Raw genomic sequence first — 19,008 nt, 5'->3', positions numbered from 1 at the left:
TTTTGGAGGAGAAATTGGTTTAGGAAATCGCTTGCGGGGGTTTATAGGTGCAACACGTGGCCCCTGCAGACCCTGACTTTTTCTAGAAAGAAAAAAGTCATGGGTCCACACCTGTTGCTTATCACGCATGCGGACCTATGAAATGTCTGTAAGCAGTGGGTACGGACCCCGCGAAATGGATTTGAAAAACCTAAATTTCTCTAATCTCGCCCAAAATTTTTTGAACTAAATTGTTCTAATATGTCTTTTTTGCATTGTAGGACATACATAATGCTTATTTGGCGGGAACATGAGCATGAGGATGTGGATCTTGCCGCAATAAATCATCCACCCACATTGGATGCATTGAGAGCATGCAGACTGTTTAAGTTTTGGGCCATACCAGGCATGAGGGCCCAAGTAGACTTTTTGCAATGACTGGTAGACAGGTGGAACATACAGGACCAGTGTTTCATGATTGGTGACCACTGGCTCGAAATTGAGCTAGAGGACATATATTTTTTGATTAGTTTGCCCAAGAGAAGCGAACGATTATCTCTTTTTGGGACTAGGCCAGGTGGCCAGTCTGTTGCTAGTCTCCGTTTAGAGTTTTGCAATGATCAAACATAGGACAAATGAATCGATAGTAAAACTATCGACCGTCCTAAACTTAAGGTTATTGCATTTATTGTCACCAGGTTATGTGGGAGTGCAATATTATATTTGGCTACTAGATCCCAGATGTAGATGGCTATAGACTATTATCGGGGCACCATATTCAACTGGTGTGAGGCTGTGTTGGAAAATGTGAAAGGCCAACTTACCAGAGCAAAGAACGGACAACTGAAAAACTTTGGATATGGTTTTCTCATTGTCAGCTTTGCTCTAGAGAGGATCCCTATGCTAGCCCCACAACATCTTCCCGTTGATCCTGATCTTCCTCAAGAGCCTAGGATAGTGCGTTGGGTTGCTAAAATGGCCCATCACCCTGAGGAGGGTTCAAAGGTTGTTCAATTTCCTCCTGAGTATTTTCATTGATTGAACAACCAACTTTTTGTGATTCAGGATTTTCCATATGCCGGGATGGATTATCGCGGTGATCCAGACATGATTCTTCCACCAAGAGAGTAGTGGGATGATTTAGGTAAAATCATTTTCGACACTTCCTAAGTTTTAATTAATTTTTTTTTTGTTTTTTAAAATCGTCCAAAATTTACAATTAAAAGTATTAAATGCAGATGTGGGTCCACGATGACCAGCTGCTCTCCAGCCTTATGAGAGGAGACAACCAGCTGCAGCAGCACCAGCCCCAAAGGATCAATTAGCAGAGATCCTGTCCGACTTGGAGAATCATCTAGAGTGCTTGATAGTAGATATTCCAGAGACGGGCATAGATGATATTCCACTTAGGTTACAGTGATATGTGATTGGGGTCCCAGGACCTTTTAGGAGGTTCCTGTGTAGGTGGCCCGAGCAGTTGTTTCTTATCGTGATCATCATCAGGGATAGGATGATTGATTTTGTAGACTCACATGACATTTTTTTCTTTTTATACTATCATTTTTGCTGATCATAAGGTGTTTTTCAACCTATGATCGAAGACGATATATATTTTGACACACTCTTCTATGCTATGATATATCATTATTACCGGCTATCCTATGTAACATGTTATGGAATGTTATTAAATTAACTGTTTTGATTATTGCAAATGTCTATTTATCATACGAGAAGCAATTGATTCTGATAATGTATTTAAATGTCTTGGAATATGCTGATATTCAATGTAATCAAATTCACGTTCCAAGAGACAAACTCTCAAAAATAACCTTAATAACACTGGATTTCTAATGGCATAAACCTGTTAAGTTGTAATACAATGAGTTCAGAATCTAACCTAACAATCAAACTCCAAATCCCAAATGAGATGGATTCAGATAATAACTCAATCACTGCACTATACTCTGCAATGCTATTCGTTGTTTGACTGAGGCTTACCCCATGCATAGATACTAACTCATCAGAGGGTGAATAGATAACCCAAGCTGTGGAAGAAATGTTCCGTGTACTACGACAAGCACCATCAACAAAACCAATGTATGTTTGAAGAGACGTTGACATCTGCAATATCAAGAGTAAAATCAAGATAAGTAGGAATAGTGATAAAAACACTCTCTAAACTAGGCACACTTTTCTAATCTAAAACACACCAGCAGTAAAGAAACTAATCTAACAAAAAATCTCCACCGAGAATTTAAGCATAATATCTCTTTAGATAAAGCCCATTTCTGGGTTTACCCAAAGTGACACTGTCAAAATCTACCAATTCATAGGCCCCTTTTGCCAGCTTTCGATTAGCAATATAAGGACCATGCCACATAGGTACAAATTTTCCACCCCCTAGCTTATTGTTTGCTTGATCATAAAGTAAGACTAGGTCTCCTTCAGAAAAATTATGAGGTGTAACATTTCAGTCATACTGAGCTTTTATTCGTTTCGCATGAGTCTTGATTGCTATTGTAGCATTGCGTTGATTCTCATCTAGCTGAGTTAAGTACAAAAAATGTTTCTCCTCTTCAGAAGTGGCTGGGAGTAATTCTATGGCTAATTATAATGACGGAATTTTTCATTCAATAGGTAACACTGCTTCCAAACCGTATACCAGTTGAAAAGGAGTGAAACCAGTTTATGTTTTCACTGAGGTTCGATATGCCCAAAGTGCTGAAAATAACATGTTATGCCAATTCGATTTATGAATACCAATGATTCATTGGATCATAGTGACTAAAACTTTATTGATAGCTTCAACCAAACCATTAGCCTGCGGGTAATATGGAGTAGAACTATCGTGACGCAGGCCAAGTTGATCTGTCAGTTCAGTCATCATGATGTTTTGAAAGTGATTTCCATGATCAATAATAATAGCTTGAGGAACACTGAATCTAGCAATTATATGATTGAATACGAAAGTTGCAGCAGTCTTTCTATCTGCCGAAAATGTAGGTATTGCCTTGGCCCACTTAGTAAAGTAATCTACCACTAAAATAATATATGCATGCCCCCCAACCGATTGAGGGTTACATGAAATAAATTCAATACCCCATTTTGCGAAAGGACTGATAACAATTATAGGGTGGAGTGGAGCGGGTGGAGCACGCATCTTACGATAAAAAATTTGACAATTATGGCATTTCTGGACTGCATAGATACAATCTTTGAATAAGGATGACCAGAAATAACTAGTGGGCAATATCTTTTGGGCTATGGCATATCCAGACATATGACCACCACATGCTCCAGAGTGACAGTCATTTAGAACCTTTTCAGCTTCTTCATGAGTTAGACAATGTTAGAAAATAGAATCCGCCCCACGATGATAGAGTGTATCACCAATAATATTGTATTGTTGGGATTGGAAACATATTTTCCGTCGCTGAGATTGTGAGATTTCAGGCTGAAAAGATTGGGTTTGGAGATAAAAAATAATATCTCCATACCATGGATCAAGAGTATTGATAAGAAAAAAGGATTCGTCCGCAATGGGCTCGTCTGCCACAGTTTCAGTATCAGTACACGGGAAATCACACATTAGTTCGCCAAAAACCAAAGATTTCTTTGCCTTATATTTTTAAAATTCCAAGTCAAATTCCTGCAGGATAACTATCCATTTGGAATACTTGCCCCCTAGCAATTGTTTGGTCAAGATATACATCATAGGGTTACAGTAAGAAATTACTGTGGTTTTGCGTAATAAGATGTAGTGACGAAATCTTTGGACAACTTGAACAACTACCAAGGCCAATTTCTCCAGATGCGAATGTTTAATCTCAGTTGGATGCAGAGTTTGACTAAGACAGTAAATCACATGTTTACTGTTGAATTCATCTTCCTGAACTAAAACCATCCCAATAGTGGAATGAGAAGCAGCGATATATAAAAAGTAATCCTGGTTGTAATTGGGAGGATGCAGTAACGGTGCATGGGTCAACGCGTATTTGAGTGCATCAAAGGATCGATCAACGATCTCATCCCAAAAGAATGGAATGTTCTATTTTAAAAACCTAGTAAAACCTTCCGTTATCTTGGCGTAGTTAGGAATGAAACGACATAAAAAATTTGCTTTCCCTTGCAAACTTTGGGGTTGGCGAAGAGTCGAAGGAGGAGGTAGATTGACAATAGCTTCCACCTTTGAGGGGTCAACACGAATGCCTACCTTTGATATGATAAACCCCAGTAAGCAACCCATTTCTACACAGAAAACAAATTTGTGTGGATTCAGTCGAATTCGATAATGCTTACATCTCATAAAGATAGCTCGTAAATGAGTGAGATGGTCAGCTCTACGCAATGAGTGGGAAGGTAAAGCATCGAGATAAGGCTGCACAATGTGCTTGATTTCATGAAATGCACAAGACATAGCCCTTTGAAAAGTTTCTCCAGCGTTCTTCAATCCAAAAGGTATTTTGCAATAAGAAAATGCCCCCCATGGACAAATGAAAGCTGTTTTAGCTTGATCAGCAGGGAGTATGTTGATTTGATTGTGACCGGAAAAACCATCCATAAAGGATAACATTTCACTGCCGGCACAATCATCAATAATTTGATCGATATAGGGGGTTGGATAATTGTCTTTGGAACAAGCTCGATTAATATCCCTATAGTCGATACATACTCTTATCATTCCTTGTCTTTTGTTGATAGGAACAATATTCAATACTCAATCAGTTAAAGGAATTGGATAAATGAAACTTGCGCGAAGTAATTTCTCAATTTCAACTTTGATAACAACGTCTTTTCTTAGATGTATTTGACGTAAAAGTTGCCAGACAGGTATAGCATCCGGGTAAGTTTTAATTTCATGAACAACAATTGATGGATCGATTCCTGGAATTTCTTCATATGACCAGGCAAACACTTCACGGAATTCTTGAAATAGGGCTTTATAAGGTTGGATTTCATCGTCCGTACAGGAAGCACCTATATGAATGTTTTCAATAATTCCAGTCTTAACTGAAATGTCAATAGGAACCGTTCGAGAAATATTTTCCAAATTTAACCCAAAATCAGAATGTTGCAATGGATTCTGCGGGTCTTTGACATAGTCAGTAGTAAAAATAGAGGAAAAATCGTTTTCAAAATGATCAAGCTCAGGTAAAAGCGAAGATTGGTGATGAATATCTTCCCATGGTAAATCATCAACAGACAAAAGTTCATGGATCTTCTCATCAGTGTGAATAGGATTAGAAAATGTTGTTGAAGCTGAGGTTGATATTGAAAGTGACTCTCCATGGATCACATTCATTGGATAAGTTTCGGTTGAATAGGAGTTAGAAAACAACTGTACTGCCTGATATGAAATTTCGAAAGGACTCAAAGGCATCGCGTCACCAAATGAATCCACCTTAGAATCGGAAGGTACGATCCAAGGATCATCAAAAGCAATAGTGTTCGATGAAATCATATGAGTAGTTGCAATAGAAGGTGATACGTTAGGAGGAGGGAAGGAAAAAGTTCCTAGTAAACCAGAATCTTTAATCAAACCTACCCCAACATCCTTGTAAGGGATAATTTTTTTACCGACATGCTGAATACTATTTGAAGAGGCTAGGTTGGATGAAAAATAAGTTAGCTGGTCTATTGTAACGATATTTACATTATGAGGGAACTTGATAAGCCGAAAAGACAGATGAAACAATAGTAGTCATTGCGTAAGACTAACTGTGACCCAAGAGAAGGTTGTAATCTAGAGGGGCATCAACCACTTCCATATCTAGATTTACAGTTTTGCCTTATGCCCTTATAGGTAAATCCTAAAAAATGCCAAAAGGATGGAACCCTCGGCCATCAAAAGCCTTTAGAATCATCGGAGACTGATTGAGTGTAGGAGAACCAAGCGATCTCCAACACTGGATCGACATAATACACGTAGAAGCTCCCTCATCAATCACAGTCTGAAAGAAAGGTCTGTTTTTTACTAACACTGGAATCTGGAAAGCCATTTGATGAGGTAGGTGGGGTGTACTATTCTCTAAATCGAAGATTATTAGGTTCGAATCCTAAATATCAACAACTCCTATAGCAGATAATAGTAATTTACGTTGTGCTAGGCATGATTGTAGCACTTCCAAAGATGACATTGCTGAAGGGGAAATAGCTAAGTCTTCAACAATGTTATAATTTTGAGCAGCTCTCGCATGTGGATCGAAAGCTGATTTCTGAAGTATACCTTTAGCAGGCGGTTTGATTACTAAGTCAGGGTTTGGTTTCTCGATCTGTAGTGGACCAGAACCAGGAGGATCTGTAGTTGATGTGTTTGAATTAGAAGATTCTGCTTCTTTACCACCAACAGGGTTTTTACTACCATAATCTTGCGATCACATCGCAATCCTGACATGAGACATCACCATAATGGGTTCTTCTGAGGCATTTGAGGAAGAACCAATCATCTTACTATCTTGATTAGGAAAAGGATCCTTCAAGACAACAAGTGTTTAAGAACCTTTAATGATTTTAGAAACCTCTGTGCAATGTGGGCAATCTTTAGTAAAATGATCCTCGTTGCAAATGAAACAAGGATAGCGAGGTTTACGTTTTTCGTCAGTAGATTCATTTTTATCTGTTTTCTCTTTTGAGTTTTGTTTGTTTTTCTTCTTCCCTTTCTTTTTATTACCGGTTTTTGATTTGGCCGTAGATGATTCTACGACATGAATATCGGCAGGAATTTCAACAGAAGAATCTCCTGTCGAGGAATCAGGTAAAGTTATAATAGGAGAAGAATTCTTTGAAGATTTCTTCTTACTTTTAGTACTAACTGAACCAATCATACCGTCAGCGGCATGAGACCCTGAAGGAGCTGCAGTTATTTGACCGTGTTTTGGAAGATCAGGGATTTTTTCATGTAAAGTACCTGACTGCGTATAGATGAGGTCAAGGTACTGAGCTTGAGCAATGACTTGCTCTTCAGTGACAACTCCTGCCTTAGCTACACCTTCAGTGATTTTAGATAATAATGATTTAACGAACCATTCCGCTAAAATTTGATCTGGAATGAAAACTTTCACCAAATGCCTTCTACATCGCCATTCATGAATATGATCAGAAATATATGTGGACACGGATTGTTTTAGTGAAGTTAAGAGTTCTGTGCCATTGTCATATCTGACAGGAAACTGAAAATGAGTTAAGAAAGAAGTGGCTAACTAACTGAAATTATAAAAAGAGCCTCATGGTAACTCAATGTACCATTTGGCAGCGAGAACAATCAGAGTTCGTTGAGAAAGACGTAATCAAATTGAATCATCAATTATGGAATTAGATGCACACCAAAGGTGATAATTCATAACATGATTTGATGGATCCTCTCCTGACTTACCCTCGAACTTCGGGATATCACTAGGCAACTTATTAGGCATTGGCAGCCAATACGGAAGATAGTAAATTAGATCGTTTGTAAGGCGTGACAAATCAGGTAAATCCAAAGTTGCAATAAAAGGTAACTGACAGTTAGGGTCACAAAAACCTTGGGTAACAAGATCAAACCCAGGAGGAGGATATCCAGGATAACCTGGAATTGGATTTGCATTAGGAAGATTATAACCTCCCGGAAAACTAGGATTAACCAAACCAAACTGGGTTTGTTGAGGCTGCTGATAAGTATAGCCAGGGTACGGTTGATAAGTAAATTGCGGTTGACTTGTGACAACCGTACTTGGACCAACTTTTCCTGCAGGCATCTGGACGGAAGTCTGAACTGTAGGTCTTGACTGTGGTAAAGATGCTTGAGGAGTTTGCACTGATGCAGGAATAGTAGAAACTGGAGCTACCGATACTCTAGAAACATGTGTGGTAGGTTGAACAGAAGCTGCAGTAGTTGCAGTAGCAGTTTGAAGTAGAGTTCGAGGTGAACTGGGCCCAGGCTGTTGAACTAAACCAAGTGTAGAGGTTTGAACAGTAGGCTAGACAGGTTGCTGGGTTGGACCAGAAACTAAAGGTTGTCTAGGTTGACTCTATAACTGCACATTAGGTTGCATATTCTATTGAGTTTGAGATGGATCCCACACCATATTCATTATGGGGTATGGACCCATAAAAGGTTGTGCATATGGAGGACCATAACCTGGTTGAACGTAGGGCTGATAATTAAGTGGCACATTTCCAGCTCCTTGTAAAAATGGTTGGCCAGAAGGGGGTTGGAAACCTTGAGTTGGGTACTGACCTTGAGGTTGATAACCTTGAGGCAGGTACTGAAACTAGGGTTGACCTTGAGGTATATATTGAAACCGGGATTGACCTTGAGGTCTATACTAAGTCTAGGGTTGACCTTGAGGTATGTACTATCCTGATGGTATGTACTATCCTTGAGGTTGCCCCCCAGGTGGTAACTGACTGCTTTGAGGTTGTCCCCCAGGTGGTAATTGACTACCTTGAGGTTGCCCCAAGGTGGTAACTGACTACTTTGTGGTTGCCCCCCGGGCGGTAATTGACTACCTTGAGGTTGCCCCCCAGGCAATAACTGAATACCTTGAGGTTGCCCTCCAGGCGGTAACTGACTACCTTGGGATTGCCCCCCAGGCAGTAACTAACTACCTTGAGGTTGAGGATTTGGAATACTACCAGACATCATAAGGATATCTTTTGCATTCAACACTCTAGTTCCATTATTACCAGTCGATAACTCATGTTCGATTGGTTGAGGAGATGCTCCTGAAAAAGTACCAGTGAGTGACTAGTACCCTGAAGGAATAGAAGGACCACCATATAAAAATGTTTCCGGTGTTTGGGAAAACATAGATGACTGTCTTGACATATTCAATGGAGGATAATAACCTCTTGGTGTAGGATGAAAAGGAATTCGAGGTGGTGAAAAACTAAGACCCAGGTTTTCTAAAAAATTTGTCAATGATACGTACCAAGTGTCACTCCTAAAAGGACTGTAGAATATTGATTCACGCTCCCTAAGTTCCAAAGTTGGTTGGTTTTCGGGAAGAATTACGTCTTCGTCCGGACTGACAAGTTCTTCAATAGAAATGAGGCCAGAAGGAAGATTTTGGGTAATGATATTTCCTACCCTGGGTGAACCAGGACCACTAGAAGTTGGAGAAGCAAATCCTGAAGTTGGAGTAGCAGGTTCAGTTTCAGGCTCAGAAATTTTAGGTTCTTCAGCTAATTCACTTATAGGAGAAATACTACCAGTAACTTTGGAAAATGAAATTGGCTCTTGAATGTACTTTGTTGTTTGTATTTGATAATCACGGTGAACAATTAAGGATGACTCTCCAGCTTCTGGTGATCCAACTCTACTATCACTAGGTGATACAAGAGCTCATAGCCCTTCAAGCTGACTTGGTGTGTACTCAAGAGGTTTCCCCTGAAGTCTACGAGACTATCTTGGTAATTCAGCCACGATTAAATATTTCATTAATCACACGCAAACAAAGAAAATTTCAATAAAACCACCTAAAGTCTATAAAGAAACAAACAATTGAATCACATGCCTAAAAAATCTAGCAGTTCAAACCACACACAAGCAATAACTTCATGTACTAAAAACACTAGTTGGTGATGAAATCCAACATTGTAGAATTTTAATACAGAAAGGGCGGTTGGAACAGTTACTTTGACAACCTGCTTAATGAAACAGAATGGCACAAGTTTCTTCACAAAACCCTCTCAAGTGAATAGAACCCCCTAGAGAGTCCAAGTGAGTCTAGTCAATGTCTGCTCTAGGTGCAATGAGACCCGTCCTTCACTATCACCTTTAGGAAATAATCTTAAGTTAATGGACACTAAGGTTACCAACAACAACAAATACAACTGGGGGAACACTCTACGATCCGATCTACGCGCAAGGGAAGAGTAACAAAGCTCAATCCCCTTGAAGGTTCCTCGACATGATCAATTCGAGGTTTACCAACAAGTGACCCCAGGCTCCTCGACTATGGTTAATCCGAGGTTTACCATTTTTAATACGTGCAAATCTTCTATCTTTCCCAATGAAACAGACTTGATTGTCTCAAAGGTTCGGACATGATCTCGTGATTGACTCCTTTAAGAGAAGCTTCCCAGAATGTATCAATTACAATTGGATTTATTTCCTACCACAAGATATAGCTACTTGTTTGTTTTAACTATCTCGGAGAGTTAATTACTCCCTACTCTAAGATACTAGCCTAAGCTATATTGGTGATAAGAGCCCTAGAAATAAAAAAGATTACTAGATCAATTTTAATTAAGTGTTGCTTTTATGGGTTTTTCTTTAAGTCAATAGGTACGGAAATGAAACTTTGATGGTGTGAAGACTCGACTACAAAAACACTAAAAAATGCACTTAAAATGATAAACAATTTGTTTTCCTTTCAATGAATTCCTAGCTAAAAGAAAGAGTTCGAGAATGCAATTCTTTGAGAAACAAATCCTTCTTTCAACATGTAAATGAAAAGAAAATCTTTTGTCTTTTTCAATAAGAACTCAAAACGAGACTACTAATTATGCTCACAATAAATCCCTTTCCTTTTTCAAAACTCAAAACTACAAAAAACAATTTCTTTCAAAAGAGATTCTACAAGTTCTAGAAAACACTCAAAACTACAAAAACTAATCTTTGAGAAAAAACTTCTAAAACCTAATTGTATAGAAGATTCCATTCTTTTTGAGGATGTTTTACTTAGTTATTCAGGAAACTAAGGATTCATTCATTTTAGAATAACAAATCAATCAAAAAACATCCAGATATTATAAAAATGAAATTCAAAACTTATAACCAAGTTCGTTCAAAGATTTGCAAGGAGAAAAGTAAATCTATTTCTCACAAAGGATAGATTTCACAACTCAGTCATACTCATCATGAAGACTAAAAATACACCAGGGTAATCTAAGGTTTCTCAAGCTTCTGATCTTTGAGTCACTACAGAGACCAAGTGAAAACCACTCCAGGCATGCAAAACTTCTAGAAAATCATCTAAAACAAAAATACCAATGGAACTCACTCACAAGAGATTTTTGACAGAACACATGTAGATCTGGGTAGACACTAAAAGTCGTAAATGAAACCTAAACTTAACTGGAAGAAAACATTTTAGGTTTTTTAAAAAAAATTACAGGGTCCGCAGGCTTCCAGAAGAACCAGATGCGGTACCGCTTTGTGTACTAAAGGAAAAGTGCGGAGATGCCCGCACTATCTGTAAAGAGAAAGTGCAGTCCCCTGAAAACTTCGAAAAAAATAACAAAAAATAATCCAGATTCTAAAAACTACCCAATCCAACACACATCAAGCAAAAACCAGAAACGAGAACAAGTTTCTCAAGTCAAAGACAAAGTAAAACCAAAAACCAAATTCAGTTCCCCAGTGGAGTCGCCAATTTGTTGGCCGGATAAATCGATCTTGTGGACAAGACCGATCTCCCTAGTATCAGAAGATAGTCTAGCAACAAGAAGACAACAAATCTATCTTTCTCTAAACATATGCAATTCATAAATAAAAACTATAGAGGTGTTTAGACCCTACCTTAAGTCCAATGCTAGTTTGTAGCAGCCATCCTTCAACCGTTCGAAAGAGTTTTCTTTTGAGAACCTGCAATCACAAACAAGCAAACATCAAATAACACTTGCATAACTAATATCATAAATCATGTCCATTATGGTGATCAAGGAATCCATAAAATAAACCATAAAACACAGCTTATCGAGAAAAACAAACTTATTTGTATTAACTTTGAAGTAGAAGAAACTTACAACCTTTTTAGCCTTGATGTTGAACAAGCTCTTCCTAGGGTCTGAAACAGGAATCTCCTTTACTTTGACAAGCCTTACACTCTTCCAAATGAGATCAAAGAGGTATGTAATCTCTCCTCATAAAAGCTCAATTAAGAAGACTCAGTTCCAACAGCATTTCACCTCAAAAATATTCAGCTTTCAACCTCTCAAGTAACCAGCCCAATGCTTCATTTTATAGTGCAGAGGAAGGAGGTTACAGGTCCACCTATGAAGGGATAGAGTCCTCCTTCAAAGGGATAAGCTCCTCACATCAAGGGGTTAGCTCCTTAAGGTATGGGATGCATGAACCTTAAGGGAGCGAACTTTGTTGAAAAGTGTGCAACAAGAAATGCTTGTTGAGAATGCAACAAGATGATGGAGCTTAGTGAAAAGAGTCGCCTTCACTAAGTGGGCCCGCAGGAAAATTATGGCGCAAGTTCTATTTTTGATCCCAGCAGGGATGATCACAGTGTGGGTGACCACAGTATGAGTGATCACAGTGTGGATGATCACAGTGTGGGTGATCACAGTATGAGTGATCACAGTGTGGGTGACCACAGTGTGAGTGATCACAGTGTGAGTGATCAAAGTCTATTTTTAGACTGGCTGCCAAAAATAGAAAAGTCAAATATTATTGTCTCATAATAATATTTGGACTATAAACTTGATCTTATTCTCTTGGAGCACTTCAGGATGAGCTACAGATGTGGTACATGCAGATCCCAAAAGGAAATACGTGGTTACCTATGGGATGACTAATATTTGCATGCAAGACTTCAATTAGAAGTCGAGTGAGTTGAGTTTAGTGGACTGGAGGTGCAGTTGATGGAGTTGTGTTCAGTTTAGCCTTGTTAAACTGGTTGTATTTAGTCTAACTGAAAAATATACTAGAGATGAGTTGGGTGAATTAGTTATTAATTAATTCACAAGTTATTAACTCATAATGCAACTATAGAATACATCAGTTAACTCAGTTGCATGTCAGTGCATGTTCAGTTCAACAGGGACAAGTGTTAGAGGATCAGATTGCTATCAGTTGTGACTATAACTGTGCATGATGATTTGCACAATCAGAGGGATTGAGTATGCCAATGAATTTTAGCCTGTGCTCACGTACAACAGAGTGTGAGTGATTATTTTCAGGTCAAATACGAGTTTGGTAAACCATTCTCCTCAATTCTTGAGCAGGTATTGAGCAGTGGAGGCAGGCAAGCAGTGGAATAGATTTGGAGATTAGATCTGAGCTGCATTGTGTGTAACAGGTGGAGCTGGTACTAGATTGCTTGTGATAAGAATTGTACTTTGTAATGTTACATGATTCAATCACTATAATATACAGATAGTTGGGGTTTTTAGCGAGATGCTTTCCCTGGGATACATACTGTGTTAATGAGTTTGATTGATGCTTCTATGTGCGCCTGTGAATGTTTCTGCTTCTGTAAATTGATGATCAACGTAGAGGAGGTTATGTATTATGCATGTTCCACTTATAAGTGTATAATCAGGATAATCTCTGTGAATATGTGTCATATTATTCAAAATTTCTACATGGTATCGGAGCTGCTTGATTTGTAGAAGAGATTTTTACAGGATATCAAGCGAGGATTGATCATTGGAACTATTATTCAGAAAGTGTTTACATTTTATTTCTTCAGGCAGAGTCTGTAATCGGGCCAGGTAGCCTCTGGATTCATCCTTCTTTTGGAAGGTGAGATATCTGGTGAATGCCCAGATAATCAATCTCTGTACAAGAAATACTTTGTTCTCACGAAATCTAGATCGGAAGTGGTTGAGTTTTTGAGCTGGTGGAATTCAAATTTAATTTCAAAGCAAGAGATAAAACTCAGAAACATTAAGTGTGAGAATGGAGACAGTATGCCCCAGTATCTCACGAAGTTCACCGAGTGCTGGGATGAGCTGGGAAGTGTGGGGGTGACTGTCGGATGAGGATGGTGAGTCTAGCACTCCTTGACCTTCCTAAGAGTTGGCATAGCTACCAGGACTCGATGAATGGAAGGGAGAAACTACCAGGATGGGAGAGACTCTGGTCGGATCTTGTGCAGGAGGAGATTAGACGGTGCACTAGAGATAGTTCTTCATCTATGCATGATGAGGAGAACTGTGCCTTAGCGAGTAAGGTGAAGAAGGGAAAGAAGAAGGTTTCTCTTTGCGAATCTAGTTCTTCCAGTGATGGGAAGAAGGTTGACAAATCAAAAGTGCGATGCTTTCGTTGTCATGAGGAGGGTTCACGGGTCAAGAACCTGTATGCTCTTAAGGTTCAAGATGCATGCAAAGCCTTGAGCAGCGAGGCAATTGATGGAGGCTTGGTGGTTGAGAGGGAAGGTATGTTACCTTTCAACATGCAGAGCCAGAAGAAGTCTCAGACGATTATGGAGGAGCCACGATTGGTGCACAGCTTCAGGAGGTTGTGGAGGAGCCACAACAGGGGAAGTTGAGAGGAGATTGAGTAGAGACATCTACTTATCCAGAGACCTCCAGTAGGGGGAAACTTCGAGCCAGGTGGGCTGAGGGATCGCATGCAGCCATACCTCCAGGTAGGAGGTGGGGTGATGTGGATTGATCGTCCCAAGGAGGAGGGGCAGGATCCTTGAGGTACCCAACCTCTTGGATGAGACCTTGCTACGGGAGCCCCAGATGTGTAGTAGCAGGAACTGACTGATTGGGTAGAGACAGATGCGGATGGAGCGGCAGAGAGAGCGACAGTGCAGGGAATCCTAGGACAGTGCATAGCTAGCAGGCTGCAGCAATGCGAGAGGCACAAGTGTTTTGCACAGTGCTAGGTGGCACAGAGAGGTGTGAAATGGTGTGAGATGCATGGAGATGTTGTAGTAGCATGGATGTTAGAGAGGGAGCACTTGTCAGCAGCAGATAGAGCTTCAGCATCAGAGGATGTTTCTAGCCCAACAGGGAGGTCAGTTGGGAGGTGCAGTGCGGATGCAATGCTGGGAGATAGAACCAGCACTAGCACGGATGCAGTCAAAGATCAAAGTGACAGAGGCTAGAGCAGTCAGATACTGAAGAGCACAGAGATGTAGAGTTTCAGTCGACAGAGGCAATAGCAGTCAGAGACTTTGATGACAGAGCAAGTGGACCAGCCAGATGTGTTGCATGGAGAACATTCCAGAGTTACATGATCGGGTTTGAGAGGAAGCCTTTCTTGTTGAGAGGGAGTGTTGAAAAGTGTGCAACAAGAAATGCTTGTTGAGAATGCAACAAGATGATGGAGCTTAGTGAAAAGAGTCACCTTCACTAAGTGGGCCCGCAGGCAAATTATGGCGCAAGTTCTATTTTTGATCCCAGCAGGGATGATCACAGTGTGGGTGACCACATTATGAGTGATCACAGTGTGGATGATCACAGTGTGGATGATCACAGTATGAGTGATCACAGTGTGGGTGATCACAGTGTGAGTGATCACAGTGTGAGTGATCAAAGTCTATTTTTAGACTGGCTGTCAAAAATAGAAAAGTCAAATATTATTGTCTCATAATAATATTTGGACTATAAACTTGATCTTATTCTCTTGGAGCACTTCAGGATGAGCTACGGATGTGGTACATGCAGATCCCAAAAGGAAATACGTGGTTACCTATGGGATGACTAATATTTTCATGCAGGACTTCAGTTAGAAGTCGAGTGAGTTGAGTTTAGTGGACTGGAGGTGGAGTTGATGGAGTTGTGTTCAGTTTAGCCTTGTTAAACTGGTTGTATTTAGTCTAACTGGAAAATAGACTAGAGATGAGTTGGGTGAAATAGTTATTAATTAATTCACAAGTTATTAACTCATAATGCAACTATAGAATACATCAGTTAACTCAGTTGCATGTCAGTGCATGTTCAGTTCAGTAGGGACAAGTGTTAGAGGATTATATTGCTATCAGTTGTGACTATAGCTGTGCATGATGATTTGCACAATCAGAGGGATTGAGTATGCCAATGAATTGGCCAATACCAAGAATTGTAGCCTGTGCTCACATCCAACAGAGTGTGAGTGATTATTTGCAGGTCAAATACGATTTTGGTAAACCATTCTCATCAATTCTTGAGCAGGTATTGAGCAGTGGAGGCAGGCAAGCAGTGGAATAGATTTGGAGATCAGATCTGAGCTGTATTGTGTGTAACAGGTGGAGCTGGTACTGGATTGCTTGTGATAAGCATTGTACTTTGTAATGTTACATGATTCAATCACTATAATATATAGATAGCTGGGGTTTTTAGCGAGATGCTTTCCCCGGGATACATACTGTGTTAATGAGTTTGATTGATGCTTCTATGTGTGCCTGTGAATGTTTCTGCTTTTGTAAATTGATGATCAACGTAGAGGAGGTTATGCATTATGCATGTTCCGCTTATAAGTGTATAATCAGGATAATCTCTATGAATATGTGTCATATTATTCAAAATTTCTACAAACTTGAGACCTCAAGATTCCTTCCAGAAGCTTCTAGAAATGACTTAAAGTGAGTTTTTAAGAATATACTTGCGACTTTTTAACTTTTACAGGGGTCCGCACCCACAACACAGAGACAGAGTGGTCAGGTGCATAGGAGACATGACCATTAGGTGCAGGACCGCAGATAATGCTAAGAGAAAGTGCGGAACCAGAGTTTTAGAGACTTTTGAGGGCTTTCTCTTATTTTCAATGCTTGATATGAGGAACTGAGGCTTAAGACTTGCAAAGGAGGAAAATATGAGTGGTAATGGACTCACACAGATTGCAGAATGGCAAGGTGACAATTTTTTGGTGCAACAAGCGTGAAGTGACAAGTGCTCAGATGGACCTTTTCTTTTAAAGAGTCGAAAAGGAACAAAAGTGACTACTCTGGAAATCTAGATACAGGGATTACCAAACCAATCACAGAACTACAAAATACACCTTAGTGATAAATTAAAGAGAAATTACCAATGACTTATGTATGGCAGTCAATCTTCCCAAATGCTGTGTTCAGTGCATTGAGATCGATAGGGCGGTAGACTCGGCTTCCTATGGATAAAGGATATAAGCCTATTGTGGTATCCCAATATATACGCGACGGTACGGGGAGCACAAGTCCATGCTAGCACTTGTCGTATCAAGGAGGAGGAATCACCCAACCTTCAGTGAAAATGATAGTTACTATTTTATGATGCCAGAACACGTCTCTAGCCTAGACCTGTAGATGTGTTGCGTTAAGTTCCAAAGTGTTGTTAAGTTCATTGAAATTTATTTTGGAGTTGATCTTGTTTAAAAGTATGCCTTTCAATGGTTCACCATGTGATGTAGATTTAAAATTCCTAAATATGCAGTCTACAATGATAAACAATCGTTGTTTATTTTGAGCAATGAAAATCTTAGCTACTAAGGAAAGAAGATTACGATTCTTTCAAACAAAGAGAAAACAACATACACTAAATGCACTTTTCCTAAACCATTTTTCGCACATAGCCTAAATGCAAATGAAAATGCATGTATTTGTTTTCATTCTCTTTAATGTGAAAATGCCAAAAAACAAAACTCAATGTAGTAAAGATCTGAAATATTTTTACTCAAAGCGACATTTCGACAATTTCTTTTTCAAAATAGAAAGGAAGACTAAATGACACTTTTCAATTTCGAATAGAAAATTCTTTTGACACTTCAAATATCAATAAATCAAATCAAATACATGAAAAAAAGTTCAATCGACTATCCAGGGAAGGAAGACTCAACGAAACTTCCCTTTTTGACACAAAACGACAGTTAGAACACTTTTTGTACCAAAACGACAGATCGATTTAAGCAACTTTTCGACAAAGGATCATAAATGATGGACAAATACATAAAAACATCTACTAATCCTAATCAATGGAGGCTGATCTATGTGATGCAAGGAGGCTTCAGTAATGAGGTACTGTTCATAAGCAGCAAAACAACTAAACAGAGCTAAAAACAAGGACAAAAAACCCCAAATTTCAAGAAGGGAAATAGGCTCAGTCAGTCATCGCACCTGGGCTTCACAGAAACAAGGATGCATCACACTTTTTAGAGTTAGGAAGTGTGATGCATACTGGTAGACAATGACAGATAGTGTGATGGGCCAGGGAGCGCAACTGAGATGCGTTTTGGCTCAAATTTGCAGCTAATTTTAGTGATTTAAGCTGAGCTATGGTAGACAGTAAAGAGAAAATTATAGAGGTGTGATCTTGAGAGGACACTGAGCTACCAAAAGGGCATCTAGAATTCTTGTAGGTCAAATGTTCAATTCATAAACTAAACCGGAGATTAACTGAAGCAACATTCATCTACTATGCAATTGCAGAGCAAGAGTAGTTCGAAGGCTATCTGGCTAACTTCAAGCTCCGTCTATAGTTTATAAAACAAACAACAATAACAAACAAACATCTATTCGATCCCCAGTGGAGTCACCATTTTGTTTCTGGGAAAACTAGTGTCTTTTCGATCAACTAGCCCTCTAGGATTGGCAGCTACCCTAGAAACAAACAGTTTAAAGTAATTTGTGATTTCCTCTATGTATGATAGATAAGAGAGAGGCAAAGGAACCAACCCGGATCTTCCGCTTAACTCCTTGCTTGATCTCTCTCCCCCTTGACAGAGCTTGCACCTCCTCTCCTACTGATCCAGGTGGATGTTGGTGGCCACCCACCTATCCCATTTGGACCCCCACAACTGTCTCTTTCAGTTTTTCTGTTTCCTTAATTATAGCACAGTGTACTATTTTTAGCAGTTTTTTGGGTCCTAAACTTCCGGAGCCGTTTTGAGGCCCTAAACGACGTTTTTTGGGAAATCCACCGCCAGCAATTTTTCTATCTAAAAATTGTCTTTTCTGTCATAGTCCTCGGAGAGATCTTTCCAATGGGCTATCATGTGCATCAAACGGAGATAGTACGACCAATTCACGATCCCGGGAAGTTGATGTACCAACTTACCCAAAAACGGGGCCCACAATTTGGTGTTTCATCTTCTAGGGTTAGGTTTTGGAATGTGAAGGGTTTTCCATTGTTTATCAACAATAAATAGGCCCTCGAGCCTCATTGTAACACAGTTCGAAACAGTTCAGAGGCATGTAGCCGACACATCTCTTCTCAGAGATAAGCTACCATCGCCCTAGCTGGGTTATTTCTATTTGTAACCATATTTCAGTATTTTACAGTAATGAAATGAAGTATTATTTCCGCTGCATCTCTGTTTTTATGGTTATCGCATCTCTGTATTTATGGTTATCTCTGTAATCTATTGCGTTCCTGCTTAAATCTGGATCACCTACTTATCCCGCTTAG

This window comes from Pinus tabuliformis, chromosome Q, assembly GCF_031772625.1.
Source record: "Pinus tabuliformis cultivar Carrire ecotype Pingquan chromosome Q, CPIR1, whole genome shotgun sequence".
Lineage (NCBI taxonomy): Eukaryota > Viridiplantae > Streptophyta > Pinopsida > Pinales > Pinaceae > Pinus > Pinus tabuliformis.
Note: the sequence above shows the minus strand (reverse complement) of the source record.